Source organism: Phyllopteryx taeniolatus, chromosome 10 (assembly GCF_024500385.1).
Source record: "Phyllopteryx taeniolatus isolate TA_2022b chromosome 10, UOR_Ptae_1.2, whole genome shotgun sequence".
In the NCBI taxonomy this organism is placed as follows: domain Eukaryota; kingdom Metazoa; phylum Chordata; class Actinopteri; order Syngnathiformes; family Syngnathidae; genus Phyllopteryx; species Phyllopteryx taeniolatus.
The window spans coordinates 4790700-4803368 of record NC_084511.1 but is presented as its reverse complement, the minus strand read 5'-3'; the positions used below and the strand labels follow the sequence as shown (position 1 = coordinate 4803368).

General features: G+C 44.6%; 1 long non-coding RNA gene across 1 annotated transcript; it reads left to right on the top strand.

The window, feature by feature from the left end:
• Window positions 1-2608: 2608 nt before the first annotated feature.
• Window positions 2609-5451, top strand: LOC133485072 (uncharacterized). Its single transcript, XR_009790593.1, has 3 exons — window positions 2609-2898; window positions 4415-4541; window positions 5246-5451. It is a non-coding gene; the product is annotated as an uncharacterized LOC133485072 (long non-coding RNA).
• The last annotated feature ends 7218 nt before the right edge of the window (window positions 5452-12669 follow it).

The following is a 12669-nucleotide window of genomic DNA, read 5'->3' as shown; positions in this document are numbered from 1 at the left end:
TTATGGACAATCCGTGATGAGCACAGAAGTCCAATAGTCTGATCGGGGGGGGTGTTCCTTCCAATCATGCCCTTCCAGGTCTCACTGTCATTGCCCACATGAGCATTGAAGTCCCCCAGCAGAACGATGGAGTCCCCAGTGGGAGCGCTCTCCAGCACCCCCTCCAAGGACTCCAAAAAGGGTGGGTACTCTGAACTGCTGTTTCGTGCATAGGCACAAACAACAGTCAGGACCCGTCCCCCCACCCGAAGCCGGAGGGAGGCTACCCTCTCATCCACCGGGGTGAACCCCAACATACAGGCGCCGAGTCAGGGAGCAATAAGTATACTCACACCTGCTCGGCGCCTCTCACCGTGGGCAACTCCAGAGTGGAAGAGAGTCCAACCCCTCTCGAGAGGACTGGTACCAGAGCCCAAGCTGTGCATGGAGGCGAGTCCGACTATATCTAGTCGGAACTTCTCAACCTCATACACCAGCTCGGGCTCCTTCCCTGCCAGAGAGGTGACATTCCATGTCCCTAGAGCCAGCTTCTGTAGCCGGGGATTGGATCGCCAAGGTTCCCGCCTTCGGCCATCGCCCAGCTCGCACTGCACCCGACCCCTATGGCCCCTTCTACAGGTGGTGAGCCCATGGGAATGGGGACCCTTGTTACCCTTTCGGGCTGTGCCCGGCCGGGCCCCATGGATGCAGGCCCGGCCACCAGGCGCTCGACTTCGATCCCCACCTCCGGGCCTGGCTCCAGAGGTGACCCGCGTCCGGGCAAGGGAAACCTGAATCCATTTATTGTACTCGTCATAGGGGTTTTTGGAACAGTGCTTTGTCTGGTCCCTCACCTTGGACCTGTTTGCCATGGGTGACCCTGCCAGGGGCATAAAGCCACAGACAACTTAGCTCCTAGGATCATTGGGACACACAAACCCCTCCACCACGATAAGGTGACGGCTCAAGGAGGGGTAATGTGAAGTAGTGGGACTAAATTATGTTTTTATGTAACAAGGATTGAAGGAGGGTGTTTGCTCGCTAAATGTAGCTAACGCAAACTGCAAACGAGTTACCTTCGACTTCGTCGGATGAAGCTCGTCATGAAGTTGGTTTGGCGATCCAGACGGAGTTTACTCATCACGATTCCGGATCCCATTTACTCAAATCCTGGTCTTGAGACGATCAGCTGGCAAGCGGCTGGGAGGATCCCCACCATATGTATGAGCCGGAATTTTGAGCGATCGCTTTGTTTCATTCTGACTCGGCGTGTCATTCTTTATTCCCCACATGATATAAGGCGTAATTTCTGTCGGTCGCAAAAATATTTTTCTTGCCTTGGCGCAATACATTCCTAGTACCGAAAGGTTTTTTTTATTTTTTTTTTTAGATTTGTTTCATTTTGTCTTCTCTATTTTCCGCCATTATGTTTGTCTCTTCTCATTGTCTCTTGTGCCCCGCCGCCCCACCCCCTCCTTCTTCTTCCTCTTCTTCCTCTGCGGGAGGGAAGTTTATCTCAAGGCATTGTTGCCCTCTACAGGGTGCCAATCCTCATTGCAGTTATCCAGAAGCTCGACGATCACACATAAACTGCACAAGATTCAGCGGCGTCATAACTGATGATGATGAGCCCTCATCTTCATTTTCACGCTGTTGTTACCTGGTATTGGCATCACCTTTTATCGCTTTGGTTTCTTTAGCTAGAGGGGTTAGCTTGGGTTACCATTGGGTGCCAACCCGCCTCCTTTCTCAACCAGGCATGGGAGTTATGGTGGAGTTATTTTATTCATTCCGTAAGTAAAATTTAATAAAAACAATATTTTATATGCATAGTATGTACTGTATGTTTTTCATACGCAATAATGAACACATCCATACACTGAATTATTTGTATATTTTTGCATTCATTTTTTAAGTTTTTGACACCATTATGGGCCATGCAAGTGAAAGATTTGCCTTCACAAAGCATCTGATTAGTGCTACACTGCTATGGGCAACCAGATTTCAGGAGTACCACAGCCAGTTACCAGGAGGAGCACTGAACAACACCATCAAGGCTTACCCATTGTTGAACAATAACAGGCTGAAAACTGAACTGGCTCTAATTTACAACAATGATGAGTTTAGGAATTGGAGTTGTGCTGTGGCTTTGTACCAGCTTTTCACGTTGAACAATCTTCAGGACATCTCAGAAATGGTGGCTCGACTAAAGATTATCATCATAACTACTAATGGGATGTTTTTTGTAAATATCTAAAAATCATATAATCACGCTAGTGGCTTGGTTTGGTTTGTGCTTAAACAATGGTGCTTTGTTGAACTGAAGCGTGAGGGGAGTGAAAATGAACATAAGGGTGTGGGGGTGTGCTGCTTGAAAATTCCAAGTAGGGTGCATGTGGAGGTCACAGGAAACATCTCTCGGAGATAACCGTGGCTACAAAGTGTTGCTGCAAATTTTATGAGGAAGTGATAAGTGAGAAGTGTTGACAGCGTCTGGCACCAGCGGTAAAGGGCCATAATTCTGCATAGCAACGATGACGTCAATGGACCTTGGACCAACCAGACGAAGACAACCCCACACTTGCTCTTTAAGAAATTGTATAAGACTGGGTCAGGAACAGATAGCTTTGTTCAGTCTACACTATATCTGCTGAGGCTAAGATAAGCGTAGTTCTGAAGTATGTATAGACTCCTCCTTCAGGAATAAATTGGTTGGCTTTTAACACGTCGTTTTAATTGTAGTTTTTTCATGAAAACGAACACACTTGGAACCTCGAGAGTTAATTGGTAATTTTAAAACACAGGTTCCCTTAAATGGTGAGCCCGTACGTCATCCTGGAAGGACATCAGATAAAAGGACAGAGGAGTGGACAGGGATTCAGTTGGACTGCAATCTCCCCGGTGCACCGACAGAAAGAGGTGAGCAGAAACCTGTATATAACGAATTCTGCACATTGAAAATTGTTAAATATGGGAGATATGTGCTACAATTGTTTCATTGTCAATAGTTACTAAGACGTTGTGTTGTTATTGTTGTGTTAATTGGAAGTCAGGGTAACAGAGGGCCTGACTGGTCAGGGTAACAGATGACCTGACAGACCAGGGTAACAGATGACCTGGCAAAAGTAGGGTAACGAGGTGCCTACTAGTCCCGTCGTAGACTGACTTGAAATCGGACGCGGTTTCATACTGTGACGTTTCTGTAGACGTTGGGGATTTTGGGACCCCCAAAAACCGATTTAGAATAAGATGAGTGTGCCACCAAAACCCTGGGGTGTGAACTGGTCAGTCGAGTGTAGACGTAATGAATGTGATATGTATCAGAGTGACTACCAGAAGTCATTGGAGGATTTGTGGATTGAAATAGAAGGTCAGTTGTTGGCTGGCATTGAAAGAAGCAGAAAAAGAAACAAGCAGAATTTAGAAGTGTTTGGGCAAAGTGGAAAAAGGAAAAGAAGATGGAAAGGCAGAAATGTACGTTGTTTCATGTAGCAGATGAGTTTCAGAAGGAAGAAAGAGAGGTTATTCTGAAGGGAAAAGAGATGAAGGAGAAGTTGGACACTGCAGGGTGGATGGAGAAAAGAGATTTGAATAAGAAAATAGTAGAGAATGAAAAATTGAGGAGAAATGTTCACGAGATTTGTGTGGTGTCCACTGCCATGGCAGCTGTTCGGCGCGAAAAAGCGCGACAAATCGACCCACTAAATCCTATTACGGACCTTCCCAAAAGTGGCCCCCCAGTAACTTCCCTTTATCCGGCTTTGCCAGTCGAGGGAGCCGCTCAAATGACAGACCAAGACGTCGGTGAAGTAAAACTCCCATCGACACCCCCAGCCAATTGACATAGAACACTTTTGAGAGATAAAGACATTGACAAAAAACAGTCACTGAGCAAAAAAGGGTTAATAGTTATCTGGTAATGCTGGTACATATTTTTTTTTTTGGACAATTGTGAAAAAGATGCAGAGTCCTCTAGCACTTAGAGCAGTTCGAATGACTAATATTGCAATAGTCCGGTGCAATGACCATTGTGCAAAGGGCGCCGAGACTTCAAGGAGTGTATGTAGTTTAAAGTGACGAGTAGCGCGATAATCTGGGACAATGTTGATTGTGCAAATGTTGCAGATACTCCTCAGTCAGTGTGCAAATGGAGCAGATGCTTCTCTGGCATGAGTGGCCAGTATTGGTCAACAACAGATATGCAAATAGTGCAGTGTGGCGAGACTACTACAGTGAGTGCACGAGTAATATATAATTGGCCCCACAGAAATGTGACAACGAACTCAAGTCAAAAAATTGCCAGCATGTTGTAATGGAATTGTAGGTTGTAGGTGTTTAGTAAATGGAAAGGTCTCATGTTGACTTTGGCAACTACCCTCCTGGTTGTCATTGCTGTGCTTGCTTTGTGTGGATGTTATATCATTCCTTGTCTCAGGAGTCTTATCCTCCGGATTGTCCACAAGGCCTTTGAGGGGAACGACCCCCACGGCCAATATCAGCTGCTGTCCCTGAAAGAGGACGTGGAGACCATAAGCGCGCTCGCTCCATTGGACGTCGCCTCTGTATCCTCTCCTTAAGTTTTTTTATTTAGTTTGGGCTATACTTAGTATATTGGCTGCATATTTAGAGGGTGTTGATCTCTGATTAGCAGAGATCAAATGGGGGATTAATGGGATATGTTTTTTGTAAATAGCTAAAAATGATATAATCACGCTAGTGGCTTGGTTTGTGCTTAAACAATGGTGCTTTGTTGAAGTGAAGCGTGAGGGGAGTGAAAGTGAAGATAAGGGTGTGGGGGTGTGTTGCTTGAAAATTCCCAGTAGGGTGCATGTGGAGGTCACAGGAAACATCTCTCGGAGATAACCGTGGCTACAAAGCATTGCTGCACTTTATGAGGAAGTAAGAAGTGTTGACAGCGTCTGGCACCAGCGGTAAAGGGCCATAATTCTGCATAGCAACGATGACGTCAATGGACCTTGGGCCAACCAGACGGAGACAACTCCACACTCCCTCTTTAAAAAATTTGATAAGACTGGGTCAGGAACAGATAGCTTTGTTGAGTCTACACTATCTCTGCTGAGGCTAAGATAAGCGTAGTTGCTGACCCAGAGCTCTGAAGTATGTATAGACTCCTCTGTCAGGAATAAATTGGTTGGCTTTTAACGTCGTTTTAATTGTAGTTCTTTCACGAAAACGAACACGCTTGGAACCTCGAGAGTTAATTGGTGATTTTAAAACACAGTTTCCTTTACTCCCATGACCACAGCTGAATCTGAGAGGTGTTTCTCACCACTAAGAGAATCAAGACCTTCCTGAGGATCGTCTCAATGGAATGGCCATGCTCTCCAATGAGAAGAATCTTGTATCGTCATTACTTGCGATCCAGTATCCAGAAAGCACGAACATTCTTGATCAGCAATAATTATTTTGCCAGTGCATTTTGAGCTGATTAAACCTGGTTGATACATTTCACTTGTGTCTCCTTGGTGGGACTTTGTGAATCTATTGCAGTTCCTGTTTGCCCTTCAGCAGGAACCTCATTTATTTTAAAGCGTTACCGTGAGGGTTTGATCTTGACAATTTTCTCTGTCTTTCTGTGAACTGTTTGTTCTTCCTGGCTACAAGTGACAGATTATTATAAATCATTGTTGTAATTTGGTTTTATGTGTCCATCTTCTCCACAATTATAGCAGTAATCTGGTTTCGGCCCAGATGAAGGAGGCTGCTGAGAAGATCTAGGAGTAGTTTTGCTGGATTTCATGCCGTCATTGAGCTGGCTTACATGTGTTGGTGTGGGTGGAATAGACATCTTCTGTCTGGACTGAGTAGTAAGAGCTGCCAGCTCAGCTGCTTTTGAATCCCAGAAAGTTGTTGGGTGAGCTGCTGAGTGGTGATAGTCAGCGCATCAACTTTTGTCTCTTCTCTGGCAACAGATGCATATTGAGGATATGCCCTGGCTCTTGCTTTTGAACCGAGGTGGTGCTTCATCCACTGAGCCTATCTTCCTCTATCCAGAGTAACCGCAACAACTCAGCAAAAGATGGACAATTGGACCTGCACCGCTTGAGCTGAAGTTCTGATAGGAGCATGTTGTCCCAGCAGCCATGACAAAATTGATTTCATAGATGTCGGCTCAGCTCAGCGGCTTGGACGCCTCCCCTTTTCACAGCCAAGTTTATGCAGATGATTTTTCACCAGCATCTGGAACAGCTCCATGAACTTTCTGTACAACTCATCGCCATCTTGGGCCATTCCATATGCAGAGTCAAGGATCTGAAGATAAACCGTAGGATGTGATTCAGGCAAAGGATATCTCACCACACCTGTCACTGGTGGAAGTAAAATTTCAAATATTTTTCCAGAGCGTTGCAGGTCTGAAATGGCAGAATCTTTTAACATGGGATTAACACCAGCTCGCCAAGCGTTGTAATCCGATTCATGGGCGTAGACTTGTCAAATCCTGGGCCTTGGAAGTTAAAGGGATTTGTGACGACTCACTCAAATTCTGTGCTCCACTTGTATCACCTTCAATGGGACTGAAGGGGGCAATGTTGGACAACTGTGCCGGGTTGGTAGTCTGTGGAACAGACAATACCAATTTCTCATTGGAATCTGAAGAAATCTCTATTTTAGGGGCGGGCCTTGGTTTGGTAATGGATTACCAGGAGAGATTTTACAGCCTTCAGGACCTCGACGTAGTCCTCTCCTGTGAGTTGAGCCACCGCTTTAAATTCACTCAGATATTTTCACCTTTTTAACTCTCCATAAAATTCATAACAAACGGTTGAAAGTTCTAAAATCCCATAAGTAACCTTTTCGGCCTGACAAATGTAGCCTATGTGTACAGCAATATTTTTCGAATACTTTTCGATTTAAGTCGATGTTAAGTGCTAATGTTGTGAACGGATTCGGAGATGAGGGCGACGCCCCATCCCTTCTTAATAGGACGCGCAACGTGAACTCACAAAGTTTGGAGCAGACGCCTCATTAAGTGATAAAAACTTATTTGGTTTCGGAAAGACTAATCATATTAAGATTATGGTCTCTGATAAGATCATTGACAAGGAAAGCTTTAGGGGAAAGTGATCTAATATTCATAAGACGCATTTTCATTAAAGTGGGCTGATCGGTCCTATTTACTCCCAGAATATTCATAGTAGTAATGTTAATAAGATTGCATCATTATATTTCAAGTTGCTGTGGGCGTGGTGAGGGGTTAATAATGCAGGAATCTGGTAGTTATTTCTTGACTTGTCATCAGTAGAACGAACCAGGGAAGAGTGCTTAAACTCAACACACCGTACTACATCAGTATAACAGTATAACAGCATAACAGTCGGCAATGCATTAGTGAGTAATGGATCAGAATGTGTAGTATATCGCTGTATTCTACATATAGTACTATGTGTGTCGTTAGAATCCACCATAACGCTAGTTAGCCTTAACTTTACAGACCACACCCGTTCTAACAGGCTCGCTAATCATCTGTGTCCCAGCTTGTACTAGTATGTACTGTCATGGAAAGATCAAACAGTAATCGACATTATGTTTCCAGAAAGAGTGACAGCACCTATCCTGTTAGGGTGAAGGCTACCCTTCCTCATCAAGCCGGGAGTCCTCCAGAACGAAGGCCAGTTATCGACAAACTGTAGTCCCTCTGGCTGCTGCAGAAGCTAGCCAGCCACCGATTAAACAAGAATAATTTGCTAAACTTTTCATCATTTTATCTGGCAGGCAAGGGGCCAGAGACAATTACTCGAAGCCGACATATTTTTCTGGTGAGATTACAAGTCCTGACTATGTCACAATCAGAATCAGAATCATCTTTATTTGCCAAGTATGTCCAAAAAACACACAAGGAATTTGTCTCCGGTAGTTGGAGCCGCTCTAGTACGACAACAGACAGTCAATTGACAGAGAATACTTGTGGGACATAAAGACATTGACAAAAAAACAGTCACTGAGCAATAAAGGGTTGCTCGTTATCTGGTAATGCCGTGTTTTTTTTCCGACAATTGTGCAAAAAGATGCAGAGTCCTCTAGCACTTAGAACAGTTTGAATTACTAATATTGCAATAGTCCAGTGCAATGACCATTGTGCGAAGGGCGTCGAGACTTCAAGCGAGTAGTACGATAGTCAGGGACAATGTTGATTGTGCAAATGTTGCAGATACTCCTCAGTCAGTGTGCAAATGGAGCAGATGGTACTCTGGCATGAGTGGTCAGTATTGGTCAACAACAGATATGCAAATAGATATGCAAATAGTGCAGCATATATGCCAAATTGTGTAAATAGTGGCGAGACTACTATACTGAGTGCATGAGTAATGTATAATTGTCCCCACAGAAATGTGACAACAAACTCAAGACAAAAAAATTGCCAGCATGTTGCAATGGAATTGTAGGTTAGGTTTTTAAGAAGTTGATTGCAAGAGGGAAGAAGCTGTTCTTCTTTGTAGTCCCTGATTGCTTCATCCTTCTATCATTGGAGCCGACATGTATCACTGTATCCAAGTAGCTTGTGTTGTTAGCCACACGCTAGTGTTTAGCTTCGATGTCGGGTGTTCTGGCCCCAGGAATACACATTACAATGGCTGGGTTTTTAAGCTTGAAGTTACGAGTGATGGAGTCACTTACTGTATGACTAACATTCGGGAGCCATTAGACTGAGTAGAAATGCGTCTAGCTAAAGGAGTGAATCTGTTATGCGTCTGAACAGGCTCGCTATAGTGAGCTAACTGCTTGGGGCTAATGCTGACAGGACTGGTAGGTCAGCTACAACCTACACTATCAGGTGTGCCCGCCACATGTACAGTTACCAAACTATTCTGCTCTAGATGGCGGACACGTCCCTCTAGCAGGGAAAGTCACTCAAAGAGAAGGGTGCAAGTGATACACAAATCTATACTCAAGTTTATTTGGTCGGAGTATTGGAGGCAAAGTTTGCGGCAGCCGAGGACCCTTATCGGTGTCATGCAAGGGTACGGCTGGAGCTCCTGGCCTCGAAAACGGGGCTGCACTGCTCTCAAAAAACTCAAAATAGTCTCAAAAAGTAAAAATGAGAGTAAAAGTAAAACATTAAAATGTAAGTAGACGAGGGAAATGCGTTGAGAATTCATCTCTTGGGCACACATGCATGACTGGAGCAGCGTCTGGAGTGGCATCTGACCAAAGAAAAAACATTAAACTTATGAAGGCAACCTTTGCAGTTTTTTTTTTGAACCCCTCCTCTCACTGACACACATGCACACAAGCTCCACCTCCATACATTTCTTTCCATCCATCCATCCATTTTCTGAGCCGCTTCTCCTCACTAGGGTCGCGGGCGTGCTGGAGCCTATCCCAGCTATCATCGGGCAGGAGGCGGGGTACACCCTGAACTGGTTGCCAGCCAATCGCAGGGCACATAGAACCAAACAACCATTCGCACTCACAGTCATGCCTACGGGCAATTTAGAGTCTCCAATTAATGCATGTTTTTTGGGATGTGGGAGGAAACCGGAATGCCCGGAGAAAACCCACGCAGGCACGGGGAGAACATGCAAACTCCACACAGGCGGGGACGGGGATTGAACCCCGCACCTCAGAACTGTGAGGCTGACGCTCTAACCAGTCGTCCACCGTGCCGCACATTTCTTTCCAACAACTGAAAAGTGCTAGATTCAATTGATGTTGCAGAACATGCTGTGAATGTGAATAATGTTGATATCCATGAGGACTTACCAGTGCAAAGAGTGCTGGGAATAAGATGGAAGATTGAAAGCAACAGTTTCTCCCTTCAAGGTGTCACTTGATGAGAAACCCACAACACGACGAGACATTATCTCAATTGTAGCCTCTTTATATGACCCTTGAGGATTTCTAGCCCCATTCAAAGGAAAGAGGGGGTACTATAAGAGATGTGTCAGAGAGGTACAGCGTGGGATGATCCACTAGCCATGGACTTGAAGTTCAGGTTGGAGAATTGGATAAAGGATTTGGAGAACCTTGAGACAATTGAGATTCCAAGATGTTTCACACTGGACAAGTTTGGCGAAGTGCAGAAAGTCGAACTTCACCACTTTTTTGATGCAAGTAGCCAAGGATATGGCCATTGTTCCTAGATTAGATTGGTGAGTGAAGAGAATGTGAACTGTTCCTTGGTCATGGGCAAAACAAGAATATCTCCAACCAAAATACTCACCATACCAAGGTTCAAGCTAAGTAACATGAGCGGCCGTGAGCAAGATGTTAAGGGACGAACTAGATCTAAAGACAGTTGAAGAATATTTTTGGACAGACTAGAGTGATTCTAGGTCACATTAACAATGAAGCCAAGCGCTTTCATGTCTTCATTGGAAATTGGGTCCCGGGAATTCAAGAAAACACTGACACAAAGCAATGTCACTCCGGCAACACAGGAGAAAACCTTGCTGACCGTGCCTCCAGAGGCCTCAAGGTGGCTGACCTCATTGACTCAAATTGGCTCTCCAGTCCAAGGTTTTTATGGGAGAGAGAAATAGCCAGGAAACAGGTCACACTTGTGCTGCTTGTGGGAGATCCAGAGGTGAGAAGTTGCTGAAAACAGAGGCTGTAAAGCAATTTGGCATTCAAAAGCACCTGTGACAGTTTTCAAGGTGGACAATAGCAGTAAATGTCATTGTTCGCATCAACTGGCTGGCCAAGAGCATCTAAACCACTGTACCTTTAAATGTAGAGGAGAAAAGGCAAGCTACACTGACTTTTCGTTAAGCTTGCACAACAAGATGCCAAAAAGATTTAAACATGCTCAGCCAGAACTGAGGAAAGCTGCCTTGTAAACACCGACTGTCAGCTCGATCCATTCCTTCAAGATCGTATATTGAGAGTGGGAGGAAGACTAAAAAAGGCACCTCTGTCACTTGAATTGAGACATCCACTAATACTCCTGAAAGATGGTGCTGTTACAAACCTCATCACTGCTCATCATCACAACAAAATACAATATCAAGGTAGAGGAAACACTCTAAATGGGAGGAGGTCCCTTGCAATGAATTGAAGCTTGCCAGGGTTCCCCTCAAGGCGAACTTCATATGATGCTGAAAGGCGAACTTCATATGGTTCATTTTGTTACAACACAAAAGACCATTTGTTGACCGTTTATTATTTAGAAGTGTAAGTCTAAATTTCTACAATTATATTCATCAAACGGTTATTTGGTGGGAGTGTAGTTGACGCTCATATTGTGTTCGCTAGGTTGCTATGACAGAAAACTTGTAAATGTGCAACTATTTCAACTTATTTACATGTATATATTTATATGCACACATAATATGGTCATGGTCTTGTGTTTAAAGTTTGTTGAAGTGTTTTATTTTAGAATTTAAAGTGAACGATCACTTCTGGCTCAGGTTACGTATTCAGATGGATTGCGCGAGAGAGAAAGAGAGAGAGAGAGAGAGAGAGAAAGACAGAGACAGAAAGAAAGATATTGACAGAGACAATAGCATTTGACTGTGTGGTGGACTTGTAATCTTCAATTTATCTACTGCTAGTATGTAAGGCGCACACGCTTTCAGGGTGTTCCATGATGGACATCCAATAAAACGATTGTGGACATCAGTACGAACCGTGGTTATTTACAGTCTTCTTCTTTTCCTTTCGGCTTGTCCCTTTAAGGGTCGCCACAGCCCGTCATCCTTTTCCATGTAAGCCTATCTCCTGCTTCCTCCTCTCGAACACCAACTGCCCTCAGGTCTTCCCTCACGACATCCATCAACCTTCTCTTTTGTCTTCCTCTAGCTCTCTTGCCTGGCAGCTCCATCCTCATAATCCTTCTACCAATATACTCACTATTTCTCCTCTGGACGTGTACAAACCGTCGAAGTCTGCTCTCTCTAACTTTGTCTCCAAAACATCGAACCTTGGCTGTCCCTCTGATGAGGTCATTTCTAATTTTATCCAACCTGATCACTCCGAGAGCGAACCTCCACATATTCATTTCCGCCACCTCCAGCTCTGCTTCCTGTTGTCTCTTCAGTGCCACTGTCTCTAATCCGTACATCATGGCTGGCCTCACCACTGTTTTATAAACTTTGCCCTTCATCCTAGCAGAGACTCTTCTGTCACATAACACACCTGATACCTTCTTCCACCCGTTCCAACCTGCTTGGACCCGTTTCTTCACTTCCTTACCACACTCACCATTGAATGCCTCCATATTTCTAACTGTTCCTCCACCTGCTCCCTGCTTTCACTGCAGATCACAATGTCATCTGTAAACATCATGGTCCACGGGGATTCCAGTCTAACCCAATCTGTCAGCCTATCCATCACCACTGCAAACAGGAAGGGGCTCAGGGCTGATCCCTGATGCAGTCCCACCTCCACCTTAAATTTGTCTGTCACACCTACAGCACACCTCACCACTGTTCTGCTGCCCTTGTACATGTCCTGTATTATTCTAACATACTTCTCTGCCACTCCAGACTTCCGCATGCAGTACCACAGTTCCTCTCTGGGTACTCTGTCATAGGCTTTCTCTAGATCTACAAAGACACAATGTAGCTCCTTCTGACCTTCTCTGTACTTTTCCATCAACATCCTCAAGACAAATAATGCATCTGTGGTACTCTTTCTAGGCATAAAACCATACTGTTGCTCGCAAATACTCAATTTAGTCGAGCCTCCACTACTCTTTCCCATAACTTCAATGTGTGGCTCATCAACTTT